The following is a 16,489-nucleotide window of genomic DNA, read 5'->3' as shown; positions in this document are numbered from 1 at the left end:
ACCTGGAGGGCTTGTTAACATGCAGATTTGGATTCCGTGGGTCTGGGCTGGGTCCTGGGACTCCGGGCTTCTAACCAGCTCCCAGGTGAGGCTGGTGCCGCTACACTGCTGGTCCGGAGACCCGAGTTTCTGCAGCAGGTCCTCGTCCTTTCCTACCCCTCCTGCCTCCTTGACACTTCCCTCCCAGGCACCGAGCTGCTGAGTCCTGCACAGTCTGTGTCTTCTCCCCACTGGGGCTTGCACTCAGTTTTCCTGCCTGGAATAAGCTGCTCCTCCCCCTTCCCCTAGATGTCCTCCTTCTGCCCCCACACACCCCTCAAGTGCTTATTCTTTGCAGCCCTTACCAGGCTGTTCTGTTAGCACCAGCATCAGAGCAGAGACGGAAGCTTGTCCGTCACCAAATCCCAGCATCTGGCACAGGGTCTGGCAAATAACCCACCCTCAGGAAATACTTGGGGATAGCACTTACTCCGCCCTGACTCCTGTGGGTGTTTGACGTACATGATGTCGTTTCATCCTCACAACCACCCAGCTCTGTAAGGAGTTATCATCATCCCCATTTTCCAAATGAGGATACTGAGGCACAGTAGGTGCTGGAGTCTGGATTGTGACCCAGGAGGCAAAAGACAGGACACGATGGAAGGGGAAACGTGTGGTCAGAGGATGCTCTATGTCAGGAGGAGGGAGGGGTCTCTTGCTAGAGGGGGATCGGGGTCTGGACGGATGGGTTGGGGCCAGCGGGCAGAATCGCCAGAGAAGGTATGAAAGCAGTGGTGGGACAGTGGCCAATTCGTAGAATGGGCAGGTTCAGTGAGCTGCTGCTGCTTGCGGGGTGAGTCCCTGCAGAGGACCAGAGGGTGACAGGTCTTATCAGGAGATTGGAGATAATCGCATGCAGCCCAGGAAACCAGGCTAGGAGTTTGGGCTTCACAAGGAAAGCACTGCAAAGGTTTTTGGCCGGAGAAGGGCAGAACGTAATCTAGGCTCTTTGAGGGCCAGAGCAGAGTCTACGAAGACAGAGCATCAAAATGAGAGGTTTTGGATTTTGTGCAGTGAGCACACCTGGGTTCAAATCTCAGCCTCACCACCTATTAGCTGAACAACCTTGATCAAGTCACTTAACGATCTGTGCTTATTTTCTTCTCTGTAAAATGAGGAGCAAAAGTCATGATGATTGGGTCGTTGAGAGTAATGAACCAATAATAATCCTAAAGTTGTTATCAGAACGTGAGCGATCTAGTATAATCTTGGACAAATTACTTAACTCCTCTGAGCCTCGGTTTCCTCATCTGTGAAATGGGGGAGAATAATAGTACCCACATCAAAAGACTGAGATGAGGATGTAATAAGGCAACGGATGTGCCAAGTGCTTAGCTCCATGCCTGACACATAGTAAGAGTTCAGTAAGTCTGTGCTGAGCTGATGCTCATAGCTGGGCTCCAGGACATCAATCTTGGGATGTGGAAAATACCAGTGGAAATGGGAAGAGACAGTGGGGGAGAGCCCTGCTGGGAAGCTCAGGTCACGGTCTGGAGGGGAGGAGGGGAGGGCAAGTGCCCGAGAGCAAGGAGATGCTGGGGAGAAGGAAAGGAAGACTGGGTGAGGTGGGGGTAAGGGGAGTGAGGAGTGAAGTCAGGGAGTCAGGGAGGAGAAAGGACAGGGGAGCGAGAGAGGCCTCTGGGCTTGGGTCTGGTTGGCATGGAGAGGCTGGCAACGTGAGTAGAGCTGGGAGTCAGGTGTGCAGACAGGTTTGGCGAGAACCTCATCATCACACAACCGAACAATAGGGAAATGCACCAAGAATCTTGGGTAAAACTGTAGGTGATTTAGATGTTTTTCTTTATGCTTAAAATTGTTTTCTAGGTTTAAAAAATGAGAATGTATTATTTTATACCTATATTTTAATTTGTAGCGTATCTTTTTATATTTAAATTTGATTTATTTAAATAGATAATACATTCATATGAGTCTCAATTTAAGAGAGAGAAAGGTTTTTTTCAGTGAAAATTCTCCTACTCCTGTTTCCCCATCAGCCAGCTCTTCTAAGGACAGCCAGTGTTACTTCTTGTATATCCTTCCCAAGATACTCTATGTTTAGTCCAAAATGTATTATCTTAGCATAAAAAATTATGTGGATTAAAAAAGACTGAAGGGCACGTGCAACAAAAGAAAAAAATAGGCAAATTGAACTTCATGAAAAAAAATTCTGTGCATCAGAAAACACTATCAACAGAGGGCTTCCCTGGTGGCGCAGTGGTTAAGAATCCACCTGCCACTGCAGGGAACTCGGGTTCGAGTCCTGGTCCGGGAAGATCCCACATGCCGCAGAGCAACTAAGCCCGTGCGCCACAACCACTGAAGCCTGCACGCCTAGAGCCCACACCACAAGAAGACAAGCCACCGCAATGAGAAGCCCACACACCGCAACGAAGAGTAGCCCCTGCTCTCCGCAACTGGAGAAAGCCCGCACGCAACAACGAAGATCCAATGCAGCCAAAAAAAAAACAAAACAAAAAACAGTATCAACAGAGTAAAAAGGCAACCCAGAGATTAGGAGGAAATACTTGCAAATTATATATCTGATAAGGGATTAATATTCAGAGTATACAGAGAACTCCTAAAATTCATCAACAAAAAATCCCAACAGTCTGATTCCAAAATGGGCAAAGGACTTGAATAGACATTTCTCCAAAGAAGATATACAAACGGCCAATAAGCGCACGAAAAGATGCTCAACATCGCTAATCATCAGGGAAATGCAAATCAAAACCACAATGAGATACCATCTCACAGCCATTAAAACGGCTACTACCAAGAAAAAATTTTTTCACCTATTTTCCTGTTGCATATATCGTCTTTGTTGACAGTACTTAAAAAACAATTTATTATTACAGAAAATAAGCAGAAGGGAGGATGTGGACAAATTGGAATCCTTGTGCACTCTTGGTAGGAAGGTAAAATATATAGCTGCTGTGAAAAACAGTATGGTATTCCTAAAAAAATTAAAAATAGAATTACCATATGATTCAGCAATTCTACTTCTGAGCATATACCAAAGAACTGAAAACAGAAGCGATATCTGTGCATTCATGTTCACAGCAGTATTAGTCACAATAGCTAAAATGTGGAAGCTACCCAAGTATCCATCAATGGTTAAAAGGATAAGCAAAATATGGGATGTACATGCAATAGAATATTACTCAGCATTAGAAAAGAAGGAATTCTGACATATGCTACAACATGGATGAAAGTTGAGGACATTATGCTATGTGAAGTAAGCCAGTCACAAAAAGGCAAATACTGTTGATTCCACTTACCAAGAGTGACAGACCTAGAGTCAGACTCATAGGGACAGGGCTTCCCTGGTGGCGCAGTGGTTGGGAGTCCGCCTGCCGAGGCAGGGGACATGGGTTCGCGCCCCGGTCCGGGAAGATCCCACACGCCGCGGAGCGGCTGGGCCCGTGAGCCATGGCCGCTGAGCCTGCGCGTCCGGAGCCTGTGCTCCGCAACGGGAGAGGCCACAGCAGTGAGAGGCCCGCGTACCGAAAAAAAAAAAAAAAAAAAAAAAACTCATAGGGACAGAAAGTAGAATAGTGGTTTCCCAGGAGGTGGGGGCAGAGCAAGAGAGGAGGATGGGGAGTTACTAGTTACTGGGTATAGGGTTTCAGTTTTGCAAGATCAGAAGAGTTTTGGAGCAGGATGGTGGTGACGGTTTCACAACAATATGAGTGTCCTTAGTGCCGCAGAACCGTACACTTAAACCTGATTAAGATGGTAAATTTTACGTTATGTATGTATTTTAACCACAATAAAAACAAATTAAAAAAAAGAGACTGGGGCTTCCCTGGTGGCGCAGTGGTTGAGAGTCCGCCTGCCGATGCAGGGGACGCGGGTTCGTGCCCCGGTCCGGGAAGATCCCACATGCCGCCGAGTGGCTGGGCCTGTGAGCCGTAGCCGCTAAGCCTGCGCGTCCGGAGCCTGTGCTCCACAACGGGAGAGGCCGCAACAGTGAGAGGTCCGAGTACCGCAAAAAAAAAAAAAAAAAAAAAAAAAAAAGGGAGACTGAACATCAGGAAGAGGCTGGTGTTGGAGATACGGATTTGCAAGTCATTCACATGGCTATAATATTTAAAAGTGGGGGAGTGGGTTAGAAGCCCAGCTCTAGGACAGAGGAGAAGAGAGGGGAAGAGAGCTGGAAATAGTGGGAACCTCAGTATAGTATGTGGCACATATGCTCTGAAGCTGCACTGACATGGGCCGAACTCTGATCCCACCACTGTGTGAACTTGGCAAGTCACTTAAGTTCTCTGAGCCTCCTCTTCCTCATCTGTAAAATGGAGATAATATTCATCTCTAACCTCACAGTATCCTTGCGAGGATTAAATGAGATGATATTTAAACAAGGCATTTAGCACCGTGCCTGTCACATGGTAAATCACTCAATAAATGTCAGCCTCTGGCAGAGGTGCTATTAAAAGTATTTAAGGACAGATACAACCCAGGTACCAACCAACTGGAAGAAATACCACCTTCAAAAAACAGATGCAGGGGTTTCCCTGGTGGCACAGTGGTTGAGAGTCCACCTGCCGATGCAGGGCACACGGGTTCGTGCCCCGGTCCGGGAGGATCCCACATGCCCCGGAGCGGCTGGGCCCATGAGCCATGGCCGCTGAGCCTGCGCGTCCGGAGCCTGTGCTCCGTGACGGGAGGGGCCACAGCGGTGAGAGGCCCGCGTACCGCAAAAAAATAATAAAATGAAAATTAAAAAAAAACAAAAAACAGATGCAGCCCAAACCTGTGCATTCCAGCAATCATGGAAGAGAGAAAAGGGAAGGTGACCAGTCCTTCTGGGGAGTTTCTAGAAAGTCTGTGCTGGGAGGAGGGGATGTTGAGCACCTTCAAAATCCATCCAGGAAGGCAAGACCTGAGTGAGGCATTGGGCTTGTGGACCACGGACGGGCAGTTTTCGGAGAGAGGGAGGGGCCCAAGGTGAATGAGAGCAAGGTGAGGTATCCGGGAACCTCATGCAGATGCTGTGATTTAAGGCTCGCTTTCTGGAGAAGTCTGCTGATGAGAAGGAGGGGAGAACGAGGAATGTATCCCCCATTAGAGTATTTTCACTGCCCTAAAAATCCTCTGTGCTCTGCCCTGTTTGGCCCTCCCTCTTCCCACAACCCCTCGACAACCACTGATCTTTTCATTTTCTCCATAGCTTTGCCTTTTTCAGAATGTCATGTAGTTGGAATCATATAGCGGGCAGTTTTTTTCATATTGGTATCTTTCACTTAATAATATGTTTTTAAGCTTCCTCCACGTCTTTTCATGGCTCCAGAGTTCATTTATTTTTAGTGCTAATATTTCATTGTCTGGATGTACAACAGTTTATCCATTCACCTACAGAAGGACATGTTGGTTGCTTCCAAGCTTGTGCAATTATGAATAAAGCTACTATAATCATCTGTGTGCAGGATTTTGGGTATATGTAAGTTTTCAACTCCTTTGGGTAAACACCAAGGAGCACAATTGCTGGATCATATGGTAAGAGTACATTTAGTTTTGTAAGAAACCACCACACCGGCTTCCAAAGTGGCTTTGCATGCCCACCAGCAATCAACGAGAGTTCCAGTTGCTCCACATCCTCAGCAGCATTTGGTGTTGTTAGTGTTTTGGATTTTGGCCATTCTAATGGGTATGTATCAGTGGCTCATTGTTGTTTCAAATTGCATTTCTCTGACAACATATGATGTGGAGCATCTTTTCATGTGCTTATCTGCCCTCTGTATATCTTTTTCTGTTAAGGTCTTTGTCTTGTTTTTTTTTTTTTTTTTTTTTTTGCGGTACGCGGGGCCTCTCACTGTTGTGGCCTCTCCCGTTGCGGAGCACAGGCTCCGGACGCGCAGGCTCAGCGGCCATGGCTCACGGGCCCAGCCGCTCCGGGGCATGTGGGATCTTCCCGGACCGGGGCACGAACCCGCGTCCCCTGCATCGGCAGGTGGACTCTCAACCACTGCGCCACCAGGGAAGCCCTAACTTGCATTTTATAACTAATGATGTTTAGCACCTTTTCATTTGCTTACTGGCTAGTTATCTTTTTTATGTAGTACTCATTCAAGTCTGCCCATTAAAAAAAATTGGGTTGTCTGTCTTTTTCTTAACATAGATGTTCTTGATAAATTCTGGATACACACCCTTGGTTATATATAATGTACTGTAAATATTTTCTCCTAGTCTGTGGTCTGATTTTTCACTCTCTTAAATGTATCTTTTGATGAATGAAAGTGCTTAATTTTAATGAAGTTCTCTTTAACAATTTTTCCTATGGTTCCTATTGTTCATAATTTTTGTGTCTTAAAATCTTTTTGCCTACTTCAAGGTCATGAAGAACTTTCTTCTAGAAGTTTTATTGTTTAGTTTTCACATTTAGGTCTTGGATTCAGCCTAAACTATTTATCTCAAAAGTATAAGACAAGGGGTAAAGATTCATGTTTCCATGTGCAGATAGGTGATTGACCTAGAACCAGTTATTAAAAAGACCATCTTTTCCCCAGTTATTTTGCAGTGGCACCTTTGTAATAAATCAGATGACCATATATATATGTGGATCTCTCAATTTTATTTTAAATATGTGTGTGTATAAAGATTTGAAGGAAATAAGATTTGTTAACAGTTGCTACAGTGTGGTGGTAAGGTTGTGAGTAGTTTTGATTTGTCTTCTTTTTGGTATTTTTCTACACCAACCGTAATACTATTTTAATACTCAGACAAAAGAGATAAAATATTTTTCTAAAATATTACAAGGGTAGACACCATTGAGGGTGCAGGTTTTGGGAGATAGAGGAAGGGTTAGGCTGGACAGTAAGTAGGAGGGCTTCCTGCTTTAGGGAAGAATCCAGGCTAGTAGATGGGGAGGAGAGAATTCAGAGTTTATCTGACAGGTTATCTTCTGAGTGACCTCAGTTTCCAGGAAAGGGTGGTGTAGGAGACTGAGGGTGAGGAAAATGGAAATGATCATTTTCCATAATGTTGTGTTGTAAGTACACATTGTTAGCGGTTTATAAAACACTTATAAGCCTGCTTCTGTGTTCCTCCCAACAGTCCTGCGGACTGGGCAAGCCCCCGTGATTACATCCATTTTATTTATTTAAATTTATTTATTTTTATTTTATTTATTGTTGGCTGTGTTGGGTCTTCATTGCTGCACGCGGGCTTTCTCTAGTTGCCGCGAGCGGGGGCTACTCTTCGTTGAGGTGCGCGGGCTTCTCATTGTGGTGGCTTCTCTTGCTGGGGAGCACAGGCTCTAGGCGCTTGGGCTTCAGTAATTGTGGCACACGGGCTCAGTAGTTGTGGCTCGCGGGCTCTACAGCGCAGGCTCAGTGGTTGTGCATGGGCTTAGTTGCTCCGTGGCATGTGGGATCTTCCCGGACCAGGGCTCAAACCCATGTCCCCTGCATTGGCAGGCAGATTCTTAACCACCGCGCCACCAGGGAAGTCCCTACAACCATTTTACAGATAAGGAAACAGATGCTCTCTGATTCCTGTTCAAGCATCCACTAAGGACCATTTTATGCCAAGCCTTGTGTCAGTTCTGGGTCCACAAATAAGTCATACTTCCTATCTGCCCTCAGGCAGCTCCTAGCAGAGAAAACAGTTAAGTACATGGACAATTAAAATCTAGTGTGTAAAAAAAAAAAAAATCTAGTGTGTAAATACTATGAGAGATAAATTCAAGATGATGTAGGGGTGGACTTCCCTGGTGCTGCAGTGGTTAAGAACCCTCCTGCCAATGCAGGGGACATGGGTTTGAGGCCTTGTCTGGGAAGATCCCACATGCCACAAGGTAACTAAGCCCGTGCACCACAACTACTGAGCCTGTGCTCTAGAGCCCGTGAGCCACAACTACTGAGCCCGCATGCCACAACTACTGAGCCTGCGTGCCACAACTACTGAAGCCCACACGCCTAGAGCCTGTGCTCCGCAACAAGAGAAGCCACTACATGAGAAGCCCACGCGCTGCAGCACAGAGTAACTGCTGCTCGCTGCAACCAGAGAAAGCCGGTGCAAAGCAACGAAGACCCAACACAGCCAAAAATAAATTAATAAAAATAAATTAATTAAAAATAAAGATGACGTGGGGGTGAGTCTTTTTCTCCCAGTTTTGAAAAAATTATGCAAGTGATATATGTGTTAGAAATACAGATAAGAAAAAGAAAAAAATCAGTCACAGTCCTTCTGCCAAGACATAACCCCTACTTACACTTTGATATAATGCCTTTTAAACCTCGTTCTCTCTCTGAGACATACACACATGTACACACATAACACACACACAAACATTATGAAAAAATAAATGAAATTCTGCTATCATAGCATTCTATAATTTGCTCTTCCTCACTTAGTATATTTTAAGTCAGTAAATACAAATCTAGATACAATTTTTGATGACTTTCTGGGTAGCATTCAACATGTGGATGTATCAAGATTTATTCAACCTCTTACATTGTACATTTATTTCTAATATTTAATGACTATAAACAATGTTGTAAAGAACTTTTAAACCCATCTTGGTGCACTTTTCCAGTTATTATTTTATGATTAATTATCAGAGAAAATTGATCAATTTATTTTCCCACCTGTATCTCTAAACCTGGCTAACAGTGGACATTTTTATTTATTTATTTTTTTAATTTGATAGGTGGAAAATGGCATCCCGTGTAGTTTTGTTTGTATTTCAGATGACTAATTTTTTCATAATTACGGGCCATTTATATTTCTTCTCTTTTAATACCCTGTTCCTTTTTGGGCTATTTTTATTTTGGAGTATTGGGGGTTTTTCTTATGGAAGCAGAAGAGCTCTTTACATATTGTTGATAATAATTCTTTGTCACAGAGTTGCAAAATCGTTTTTCCAGTTTTCTCTTGCCTTTAGATCATACTTTTTTTGAAGCTCATTTGGGAGAATAGTCATGATAGGAAGAACATTCCAAAAGGAAAGAGTAATGAGAAATTTGCCCTCTTAGATATAAAATGTATTATAAAGCCACCATCCTTAAAGTATTGTGGAACTGGCACAGGAACACACAGAAAGGTCACTGGATACAACTCAGAAACAGATCCAAGAATATATGAGTTCGGTAGGTGATGGTGGTGTGTGGATAGCTGGCTATTACAAAAATTATATTCGATTTCTTTCCCACTCCAGAATTCAAATGAATTCCAGATGGATTAAAAATGTAAAAAAATCTTAAAAAAACAAAATTAATCCTCTTGTTGTGGGCAGTAACCAGGGGAAAAAAATGCGCTTTGCCTACCTACAAAAACCCCAAAAAACATTTTGCAACAAATACCCGAAAGGAAGTGTGCGAGTTAACCACGTGGAGGTAAAGAGAGGCTCGGAAGGGCACTCCAGGCTCAGGGAACCCGTTCGTGCAAAGGTCTGGAGGCTGAAAGACGGCAGCATGCCCACTCCAAAGAGCGGGTCAGAAATCGAACTTAGGGAGCACAAAACGGATCCGGGGCTGAGTCCAGGTCCGCCCCCACAGGCCTTCTTAATTGTAAAATAGCACTTTTCCCATATATGGTACTTAATGTCTGTTCTGGTAGAATGACATGGGTCAGGGAAAACAGCTCGCGGGGCGGGGTGTCAGAAACCCGGACTTCCCCAGTCTGCTCCCGCCTGGCCTCGCCCTGGGTCAGGCAATGCGCCAAAATCCCGGCCGGGAGGCCGCTGAGAGTCTGATCCTCCTGATTGGACTCTCTCTGTGTCAATCCTCCTCCTGGAACCTGGTTGTTTGTTGGGCCCGCCCTAGGGGGCGGGGCTCCCGCCTAGGAAGCGCGGGGGAAGGTGGAGAGGGTGGAGGTGGGGGCGAATGGGGAGAATGAATTCCCACCCCTCTGGCCCCATAGGCTCCGCCCGCTGCCTTCCCACAGGTCAATATGTCTGTCCATCATGACCAGAAGCGGGCTGGAGTGGGTGAGACAACTCGGGAGGCGGATTCGTCCCGCCAGGCTCCGCCCCGCAGCCGGCGCCCCGCTCGGAATGGGCCCGCGCGGAGAGGGCGGGGCGGGAAGGAGGCGAGGAGCAGAGCAGGGTGCGGTGAGGCGCGCATATCACCGCGGTTCCTGAGCAGGGTACCGAAGGCTGAGCGAGGCTGACCTGCTGCAGCTCCCGCCTCAGGCGCTCGTCCCATCCCGTAGTCGCCCGAGCGCTCGAGAAAGACCTCTCGGGAGAAGCAGCGCTTGTTCCCCGGGGCAGATCCAGGTTCAGGTGAGCGAGCCCCACCGGCGGGTCCCGCCCCAAGCAGGCGGGCGGCTACGGGACGCGCGGCGTCTGGGGCAAGCGGGCCGATGTGTGGTTCTTGGCCTCCGCGCAGCCGGCGACCGGCGCGGGCGGGCGCGAAAGCTGCGGGTCCGGTCCGGGGCACCGCATCCTTCGCTCCGGGAGGGTCTCCGGGACCTCTGCGCGGACGCTCCGGGAAGGCGCCGTTGGAAGCGAGGCCTCGTGGAGCAGAGGAAGGCTTCGGGGCCGAGCGCTCCCCGGAAACCCTCCGTTCCACCCGCCCCCTCCCGCTGGCGCACTCCGCCAGCCGGGCACCCGGGAGCCTCGACCTCCCCCTGCTGTCGGGGCAGGCGCCCCGCCCTCGCCTCGCCCAGTGCCCAAGTTGGGCAAACTTTTTAACCCCTTCTGGGGAGCCTCTGTCCCTTGGACCCAGCCGCACGGGTGAGGGTAAGGTGGGAGGCTCGGGGCGGGGGTTCCTTTGGAAGTTGCCGGGCGTTTTCGAAACGGAGGTAACGGGTAGGCGGGGACCGTTTGGCAACTGTCAGGGCGTCCTCCTGAGTCAGAATCGGACAATCCTGCTGCAGACATTGCGCTCTGCTGTTTCACCCCTCCGCTCCAGACTTCCTCATTCGGCCGGCTGCGATCGGCTGGGCGGAGGAGGGGAACCGGGAGAGGTGCGGGTGGGTGCATGGGAAGGGGTACCCGGCGGAGACCGCGGCTCGAGGCAGGAAAGACTCCCCTCCTCCCCCACAGATCCTCATCCGTTGACTTTTGACTTCTGCTCCCCGGGAGAGGAAGGCCCGCACCAATGTCCGCGGGCCCGGCGCGCACCTGATTCCAGCGCACCTGCGGGCCGCCCCAGCAGGGCGGGGGCGGGGAGAGCTGGGCCCTGCTCCTCTAGGATCCGGCCTGGGCTATTGCATCGTTCCCGTTTGGGCCAGATCCGGGGTTTTCTACTAACCTCCCACCCCCACCCCGCCCCATTTGTCCCTGTGCAGGGTCCTCACCCCATGCTATCCTCGGGCCACGCCGAGGGCGGGACTGCATCCCCCCCATCGCATGCCTCCCGAGAACCCCGGTGTCTCAAACAGGCCAAGTACCCTCCTGGACCAGGTTGTCGGCTGTCTTGAGGCGGGGGCAGGGCGAGCGTCGGGGCTGCTGTCTGCGGCCCCACCCAACCGGTGTGGGGAGAAGGTTCCCGGGAAGTCCCAGGTCCTGGGGACCAGCGGTTCTCTCCGCTGGGCACTTGAGAGGCCCAGTCGCTTCTCGGTTCAGTGCACCCTTTCCTGGGTTTAACAGGATCGCAAAGTAACGAGTAACTGTCGAAGGGGAAGAGCCTTAGCGCCTTCCTGCAACACTGTGGCCATTTCTGACTATCTGAGCCTGTAACCTCACCGGGTGCTTTATTCCCTTTTTGGTAGGGAGGGAGGCTGCCTTAAGGCCTATTTAGACAGTCACTTGATTAATATTAGTCAATCTACGTACAAGGCTGCTAGGGGTGGGGGGAGGGTACACAGATGTGTAACTGAGCAAATATTTAACTGGCTTCTCTGTGCCAGGGACTCTGCCAGGTGGTAGGGGGGTGAGGTTGAGCAAGACCTGGCCCCTGCCCTGGGGCATCTAGGGGAGAGCTGAAACAAATCTGCAGATGACTCTAATGTGAGGCAGAGATGACAGAGACCCTAGAAGGGTGCTGTGAGTCATGGGGATTGGGAGAAGGGAGCCAGCCTATCCATGGGGGAACCCAGAGGCCTCTGCCCAGGGGCAGTTGACAGTCCTCAGGGGGAAATAGTGGCCCAGTGACTGAAATACAAAAGCAGCCTGTGATGAGTGTCCCAAGCAGGCCGCAGACAAAGGACTCGAGGAATTCTGAGAGGGGGCCACTACTGTCTGGGATGAGGAGAGAAGCCGCCCCCAGGAAGGAGGACGTTGCAGGTTTGGCAAACCAGGCAAGCATTCAGTGTCGGGAAAGTGAGGACTCATTTAGTGGATAATTGAGGGGTAATTAAAAACATCAAGAGATTGCTCCATGTAATTTGAGAGCCGCTGTGCCCCCAGATGGCTGCAGGGTGACACTGAAAAGCTCTACTCTTCACATTCAGCAAGTCCCGGCAGTGCCCGTGGGCAGATCCAGGTGCTGGGATTGGCAGGCTCTGTTTGGGGAAGGGCAGCCCAAGAGGTGCATTCTGTGGGGCTCCTAGTCTGAAGGGCATATGAGGGTAGAGGAAAGAGAGGGGCAGGGCTTTCTGGTTTTTATTTTTTATTATTTTTTTATTTTTATTTATTTATTTTTTTGTGGTACGCGGGCCTCTCACCGTTGTGGCCTCTCCCGCAGCGGAGCACAGGCTCCGGACGCGCAGGCTCAGCGACCATGGCTCACGGGCCCAGCCGCTCCGCGGTATGTGGGATCTTCCCGGACCGGGGCACGAACCCGTTTCCCCTGCATCGGCAGGCGGACCCCCAACCACTGCGCCACCAGGGAAGCCCTATTTTTTATTTTTAAACTTTTTAACCTAAGGGGTTGGAGATGGGACAACTTCCCTCTTACAGGATGAAGGACGCATGTTAATCACAGCCTGCCTCTTGCCCGTTTTTTGCTCCAGAAAAAAACAAAACAAGGATCTGTTGAGGGCTTTTTAAAGGGAGAAAAGCGCACTCAAAAATGCTGCATTGTTGTGTTGCCTGGTGGAGGGTATTGCTAGAAGCCAGGCTAGCTGTGCTTTCTTCACTTCCTCTTCCAGCTAATCCTTCCATAAAGTACTTAAGACAGCCTTTACCAGCTTGACATCTTTATTTCAAAAGGAGAGGAGGGCTTGGCTGTTGTTTTCCTGTGAGCCTGGCCCTACCCTTCTCTTGGAGGGGGAGAAAGAGAAACCCAAGGCAAAGGGAAAAAAGAAAAAAAAAAAAATCCGTGCCTTGACAGCTTCCTCCCAAGCATCATGTTCCAAAAATATTTAGAATAACAAAATCTGTGTGTCTTCTTAATTAAACAAACGTCCTAATTTGCTGAGCATAATACAGCATCTCTGCCCGCAGGGGCAGGAAGTGCATTTTCCCTTTGTGCAGCCTCAGAGAGTCACTGCCTCTCGGCTTTAACCCTTGGTGTGCTGAGCCCCTGGGCTTAAGCCCTCTGGTGACAATGGCGTGGAACCCCGGCTGCCCCCTGGGAAGCAGTGAGCCTGTGACTTATGGAATCCCGTTCTTGAGAGCTGGGAAGAGTGGGGTCGTGAGCTTTGGCACTAGGCAGAGTTCAGCTCCCGACGCTGCCACTTTATGACTGTAGGCAAGTCATGTCACCTCCCTGAGCCTCAGTGTCCTCATCTGTAATATGGGAATCATGGTGCTTCTCCTGCAGGGTTAGATGTAAGAACTAAAAGAAATAAAGGATATAAAGGGCCTGATATATAGTGACTATGTATGTTTTTAACTTAACTCCTGGGGTGTCAGGTGAGGAAACGGGAGGCGGGGTAGATGGATTTCCCGGCTTTTAGCGCAGTGCTGTTTGTACTTCTAAAAATGGTGCGCTTGTGTGTGTGCAGTGCTCATTGACCACAAAGCCCGAGTGGTGAAAACACAGGTGCTTCCGGGTCCCATCTGCTGATGCTTTTGGATGCTCTTGGTGATGAGCTTGTGCTCACTAGCCTTGTTGCAGGGCCCTGGCCCAGGCAGAAGGTACACAAACTCACTGCGATTTTAGTTCTCAAACACGGTTTCCGTGATCTAGGAGAGAGCCAAGGGGTGACGTGGAAAGAGCACTGGACTTAGTGTCTGGAGGCCTGGCTTCTGGCTCTGGCTCTGGTTGGGGGAACATTTGATTTTGGTAGGAGGTGCCGTATCGCTCCGTAAAGGCGTCATACCAGTTTATGTGTCCACCAATTATACCTGAAACATGCACTTTAATTTCTCCAAGATTAATTTTAATTTCTCCAAGATGCCCCAGTTTCTTAGGCACTCTCATGCCCTGTTGGTGGGAGTCTAAGTTGTAACAACTCTCTTTTGAGGAGGTAGTTTGGCAATATCTGTCAAAGCATTGTCTTTCTGACTGATTTCTAGGAACTCACCCGGCAGATAAATTCAAACGTGCAAAAGGAAATGTCCGAGGACATTCTTTGCAGCATCGTCATAGAAAAAGACAGGAAACAAGTTAACTGTCCATTAAGAGGGTCAAATAAATCATGGCACAGCTGTACAGCGGGAATCCTTGCAGCCCTTGAAAAAATGAGGCTGACCTATAGGTACCGATAGGCCATGCTCTTCAAGATACATTGTAAGTGGATAAAACTAGAAGCAAAGTAGGATACGCGTTGCTCCCTTTTGGGTGAAACAGGGTATGTCGCCTGGGCTCTATGCACGGAAAGCTACAGAAACCCGGGTAATAGTGGTTGTCTCTAGATAGGGCCCAGGAAGCCGGAGTCCGGGGTGAGCGTTACTTTTTTCACTAAATGCCTTTTCACATGCGTTGCCCTTAAATAGTCAAAAACTCAAAATTTTCTTAGTTTTATTATTTATACAAATAAGTGGTTGGCTGGCCAGTCTCAGAGGTCTCCGCTTTAAAATGCATTTTGCTCAGGATTCCAGATTGCACACTGAGTGCCTATTGTATGCGGGGAAGGAGGAAGGGTCTTAAAAAGGGCTGAATTGCTCTGTGGTTGGACCATTTTCGGGCCTGTTTTTTTCTCCATGATGTCATATTATCACCAGAGTAACCCCTTTAGACAAATGTCTACTCTGATCCACTCCCTCGTGTTCTGGAAAATGGTAGATGATTGCTTTTTCTCTGCAGTATGAGAAAAGGAAGCCTGCAAGATGTGTCTGGAAAGTATTTCAGGATGCCCCTTTGCCAGCTTTCCCGCAATCCCCCTGGCTCCAAACGGTCCTCTTGTCCTTGCCTGAGGAGACCACCCTGACCAGAAGACCAGACCTTTATTCTCTTGGGTCCTCCTTATTTGGAAACTTGGGGTCATTGCAACCCACCCCGTCTCCGGTTGTCCCTCACACATCTGGCCTGTGGTTTTTATGTATTAATAACATTGGAAAAGCCCAAATTCTTGAGAAGATGTGATCAGAGGGGTGTTTTGAATTGGAGGGCCCCGATCCCCCTCTCAAGGAGGACTGCCTTAGTCTTGCATGATGTGGGCCCCCGAGAAGACGTAGGCTCTGCTCACCACCGAGTTGGTGCTTTCAGCCGGTGGAAGACCCCTTCAGGGTCTCGGGCAGGGCTGTGTCCCTCCCAGGCAGCCTGTAGGCCTCCTGGAAAGTGGCGTGAGTCACACAGGAGCACCCAGAATGAGCCTGCGTCTAAAATGGGCCTGCCAGCCCGTGGGCGGGCGGTTTGAAGTCTGGATGCCAGCCTGTATCTGCCCCCTCTGCCCGCACCTGCCCCTCAGGCTTTGAGGGGCACCAGATATTTGGGGAGCTGCCCCCTTGCGTCTGATGCGGGTCTCTTTAAAAAGTAACTGAGGCAGGCAGGCTGCAGTTGGACTTTCTCAGGCCCCCATTCTGCCGACTGGTTTCTCCAGCCTGAGGTGATTCAGCACCCAGGATGGGACACAGCACACCCGGGCCTGGGCAGGTGGGCCCAGAGAAGGCTCCTGGCCGACCTTTGGCTGAGGGCGAGGCCGTGTAGGGAGTTTCTTTGCAGCCTGACTCTCAGGTTCTCACCGTGGTGTCTTCAGCAGCTGTCTTCGTCTCTAGCCTGGGTGCGGAAGCCTCCCGCTGTGGCTGGAGGGAACCTTGCAGGGCCTTCTGGAAGTTGCCACTGAAGGGTATGGCTTCCTGCCTGGGCAGGTTGGGCTGTGGCCTGCAGGGAAGTCGAAGGTGCAACCGACCTTCCCCCCGCCTGCAGGTCACTTCCTTGGGGCCTCTCAGAGGTCCTTGGTCCTTATGGTCCTTACCGTGTTGCCCAGAGGACCAGGGGTCCTCCAGGGGAGGTCCCTCTCTCACCTCCATGGACGTTATTTTAGGAACTTCCATCTCAGGTTTTCTTTTCCTTTCATTTAACTCTAATCCTGAATGATGCCCCGCTTAAAAGGAAAATCAACGGCGACAGGACAGTCCTCCCTACTGAATTTGCTTAGGATTATAGAATGTCTGAGCTGGAAGGGGTCTTAGGGATAGTGTAATTTTGCCGCCTCCCCCCGCAGTTAGAGGAGTGAGTCGCCCAAGCTCATTCTGTGAGTTGGTAGACCGCCCTGGCCCCTGGTTTCCCGTAAC

General features: G+C 49.3%; 1 protein-coding gene across 1 annotated transcript in view; it reads left to right on the top strand.

Moving 5' to 3' along the window:
• The first annotated feature begins 10,073 nt into the window (after positions 1–10,073).
• The window catches only part of MYH9 (myosin heavy chain 9), a 92,500-nt gene continuing 86,084 nt past the window's right edge, over positions 10,074–16,489 (top strand). The window contains exon 1 of the mRNA XM_004279430.4: positions 10,074–10,264. The gene's annotated coding sequence lies outside the window, so the exon portion shown is untranslated. The remainder of the gene's footprint in view (positions 10,265–16,489) is intronic.

The sequence above is a fragment of the Orcinus orca genome, chromosome 11 (assembly GCF_937001465.1).
Source record: "Orcinus orca chromosome 11, mOrcOrc1.1, whole genome shotgun sequence".
In the NCBI taxonomy this organism is placed as follows: Eukaryota; Metazoa; Chordata; class Mammalia; order Artiodactyla; family Delphinidae; genus Orcinus; species Orcinus orca.
The sequence above is the reverse complement of the archived record's forward strand: the minus strand, read 5'-3'. Positions and strand labels throughout refer to the sequence as shown.